This window comes from Vigna radiata, unplaced genomic scaffold (genome assembly GCF_000741045.1).
Source record: "Vigna radiata var. radiata cultivar VC1973A unplaced genomic scaffold, Vradiata_ver6 scaffold_262, whole genome shotgun sequence".
In the NCBI taxonomy this organism is placed as follows: domain Eukaryota; kingdom Viridiplantae; phylum Streptophyta; class Magnoliopsida; order Fabales; family Fabaceae; genus Vigna; species Vigna radiata.
This window is the reverse complement of record NW_014543980.1, coordinates 420416-424833: the sequence shown is the minus strand read 5'-3', so window position 1 is coordinate 424833 and position 4418 is coordinate 420416. Positions and strand designations below refer to the sequence as shown.

The window sequence follows — 4418 nt, the reverse complement described above, 5'->3', positions numbered from 1 at the left end:
GAATCAAATGATTTTGATCAGATCAACACAAATCTGATAAGAAGTTTTGGCCGCGGCAAGAAAATATACTTTTTGCCTTATATATCCGGGTAAGTGAACTTTGTTAACATAATAAAGTTCCATATGTGATTTTAATATATAATAGTTAAGTTATTATGAATTTCAGGCGCCATTGGCAACTACTTGTTATGTCTATGCAAAAGAACTATGCTTTGTGGTTCTCCTCATTGCACAGGCCTCCTCCCACACATCTCAGACAAGTAATTGATTGGTAAGAACGTCAATGTTTGGACTTTCTTTGTTATATAAATGAATGCTAAAACCTTTTTTTATATATAGTTCTATTCCAGCAAGTATGATGATGGTTGGGAGATCAATTGCTAACAGTAGAAAGATTGCTTGGATTTCTCTCAAGGTTTGACATATGCTAAAGCCATACTTTCCTATAATTGTTTTATTTTAATGTTATTCACTAACTATTTACAACTATGATGGTATATTTTAGTGTAACAGACAAAATGGGTCATATGAGTGCGGATACTATGTAATGTATTGGATGGCCCAAATTGTTCGTTCTCACATCACAAGAGGCTGGGAAACGATAATATTTAACTTTAACAAATTTTGATTTTTTCCCAAATTTAGATTTCAAATACATTAATTAATATGAATTGTCTTGTGCAGAAATTCAAGACTACTACTACACCAGTTCCTGAGAAGCCACTATTATTCATGAGGAACGTTGCTGCAAAGTATATAGTTAGATTATACAATAGATCTTAGTTACTNGATTTNNACATTGCATTTGATTAGATTGTATTTTATTAGACTTTGTACTTTATTTGATGTTAAAATACATTTCAACATGTGTTTGTTCTGTTGAAAATGAATTTGAACGTGTATTTGATATGCAGGTCTGTTTTTGTGGTAGTGGATATCACAAAAACAGACCTACTATTTTAAAAAACTGCAGGGGAATATGACGCGGTTGTTACCACAACCGCGATATAAAGTGTTCGTTTTTTTTTTTAAAGACCTATGGCCGCGGTTATTTCCAGAACCGTGGTTTATTCCTGGGTTTTTTACCGCGGTCCAACCGTGGCCTATACTGTGGATATATTTTTTTTTAAAAAAAAAGGGTTTGGGCCGCGGTTCCTACTACAACAGCGGTATATTCCCTAACCATTTTACCGTGGTTGTAACCGTGACCTAAAGTCTCTAACCTACTACCGCGACTGAATATGTCGCGGTTCATAAATCGCGACGTATAATGAAAAATAACCGCGTCATATTCCCTTCGCTGCACTAGTGTCTATTTAATAAAATTTGAAAAGATAAATATTTATTTTAAAAGTACTGCAACTATAACTCAATATGATTTGAGAAAGACATGTATAAACTCTTTTTCTCATCAAATCTAAGGTAAAAATAAAACTGAATTTAAGAAATTAAATTAGTATAGGATATTAAGAAGAAGAAAAACTCCGTAACATGTACTTGCAAGCAAGCAGACCAGACATGCACATCCAACGTTCAAAGTCAAAATAGACGACTGGGTTTTAGGGAAAGGGACAGTGCAGTTGGCATCAATCATCTTTGGTGCAAATTATAGCCACATTATCATGGAAGAGTCCATACCATTTTTCTGCAAAACGTCAAAAACAGCCATGGCAATTTCTCTGAAGTGAGCCACGCAGTTGATTTTGAGGGAATATGAAAACGATGCCTCTATCAATTTTCCATCGTCTGGAAGTGGAAAAACAAAGGGTACATAAGCTATTTTCAAGGTGAATCAAAAATCAAACTTCCTGATGTAATGGGTGGTTAGATTAAATAATCTTTGGTTCCCACCTCTTATGAGGATCAAGTACGTTCAAATATATTTGTTAGCTTTAATTTTATTTTTAATATGTTTTAGTGTTAATATTACCATGTTTTAGTGTTAATATTACCAAGTTTAACATTAAAATAAAATATATCAATTAATATAATTAAGATCTATAATATTTTAAATAACATAAATAGGCCACTAATAATTTACTTTAACATTGTGTTTTACTAAAAATAATTTTATTTCATATAAATTTCTTTTAACTAAAAAATTATCATTCTAAACATGGTATTAATCTCTTTAATTAAATACATTATAAAAACATCATTTAATATATTATATATCTTTTAATATGTTAGTCTATATTTTCAGTAGGGATTTGTGTAGGGCTGAGAGACTGACCTTTTTGTTGTATTCTTTCTATCTTTTGACTTTCAAATCTTTTGCTCCAAATTCTCCAAGTCCTAGCTGAGGGGGAGGGTACCTGCAAAAGGCGCTTCGACGCCATGTTAAGCCTGTGTTGAAAGAGTTTTTGCTCACAACTGAATGTTGAGTGATAGTTTATCACAATTGAGTATTTGTGATCTGATTGAACATGAGTAGAATGTACCTGGCTTTGGGTTTCGACCTTATATTTATAAGTCGTCTCATGGATCTAATCTAACACAGATCCAATAAAATAGAAATAGACTTACCTTTAGATTCGGTCAGTTGATCATAAACAACTTATTCAAATCTTTAATTAGATATCTTTGATTATTTTACCATCCGCTGGACTATTGGTCCAATAATAACTTAAACGCTGACCCCATTATGGCCCAACATCATTTACTGTGGTTGAACTTAGTTGATGCAACGTCTGGACCGAACGACCCTGGATGGTAATCGTTCCATCCATACTATAGACCATACATATGCCCGCCCCCCTCCCAAGTCCAAGTTAACTGTTTGGCTATAGCCAAGGTTAACTATTGGACTTATAATAGGCGCATTGGAGTTCGGGAGAGGTCGTTCTCATGGTGTTGGGAGCTTGTTTTCAATGTGCTTTAAGTCGTTGCCCTTCTCTTGACCGAACGGTAAACTCTAGGAGATGGTAGTTCTTTCGAGAACTTTTTCCCATTTGGAGCAGCAGATTCTAAGATCCTGACCGAACCTGACACGGCTGAATTGAGCGGTGAGTCAAACCTGGCAAGGCTGAACCAAACGGTGGAAACGGGGACAGAGCTTTTGTCGCGGGTGTGGGAGCTTCTCTCTCTAGAGTTTTGGTTCCCAATCTCTCAAATTGCAATTTAAAATCTAAAATTCAATTCCCCTCTCTTCAGACCCCTCCCACTAATCCACGTCATTCTCTATTTTTTTTTTTCAAAAACTTAAACTACCCATAATTTGACACATCGCGGTATTAAAAGTTTGTCAAATTTTGGGTGTCAAAATATCATTACCCTTTCTATGCAATTTGCATTCATATTGTGAATTTTTGGCTTCTCTCATCCTAATTGATTTCAGATGTTAAATCATTTTAAATATTTAGCATAATCATTTTTAACATAATTAATTTAGACCCTTTTGCATAAGGGACTGCAAGGAATTATAATAATTTTTTTCGAATTATAATAATTTTTTTCTTCGAAAATTATATTGTGTTTTTGTGAACTTTTTTTTTTCTCCTTTGATTATTTTAAGAGCAAGATGAAGAAAATGCATAAAGATGATTTGTGAAATATGAAGTTTTATGAAAATAATTGGGACGTTACTCCTTGCACCTCCCCATTTGCTTCCTACACCTCCCCTTTCCATTTTTACCCTTTGCTTTGTTTTTTCTATTCCTATTTTATCCTTTAATAAAAATTTATATTTAAGATTAAAATTTTATGTTTTTAGTCACTCACCCCATATAACCTTTTAAAATGGGCATCCGTTGACAGATGTTAACATCCGTTTAAGACGAAACGGATGTCGACATCCGTTTAGTATTATAAGTTCCTTTAAAGACATTCCCTAGCATGTGATCTTTAAAAAAAAAAAAAAACAGTTACTTTCAAAACTAAAAATCAGAGAATAGTGAAACTGAAAAGACTAAAAAGGGGACTTCAAAACTTCAAAGAAGGAATAATAAAAATCAACAAATCAAATTGACTTCAAACAAAATTACAGAAGTAACTCATCAATAGAATCGGACAGAGACCAAACTAGAAGAAAGAAAATATAATAGAGCTTTCTCAGAGAACTTCCAAACATCATTCCATAATTGAGGTTCCTTTGAACCTGAAATTTCCACATAATGAAATCTTTTAAGTTGCTTAGCTATTTTAGCAGCAAGCTTTGGTTCCCACATATCTGCCACGGAGAAAATGTATTCATGAAGTGATTATACCAGTGTAGCCGTAAACAAAGTATAATAAAAGATAATTGAGAAGTTCAGCTTTGAGCCTCCTCGTGATCAAAAGTTAGCATCAAGTCTTAGGTTGGGTTAAGGAAGTACATAGTTGCTACATATAAAGATAGTTGAGCATTCATGAAGTTTTCCCATTTGTACCTGAAAGTGATAGAGTTTGAGCATTAATAAAAGATTGCACCATGCCATTCC

General features: G+C 33.5%; 1 long non-coding RNA gene across 1 annotated transcript; it reads right to left on the bottom strand.

Annotated features, from left to right (window-relative positions):
• Window positions 1-3905: 3905 nt before the first annotated feature.
• LOC111241220 lies at window positions 3906-4418 on the bottom strand. The gene is made up of 2 exons (XR_002667056.1): window positions 4368-4418; window positions 3906-4168 (listed from the first exon to the last, which is right to left on the bottom strand). It is a non-coding gene; the product is annotated as an uncharacterized LOC111241220 (long non-coding RNA).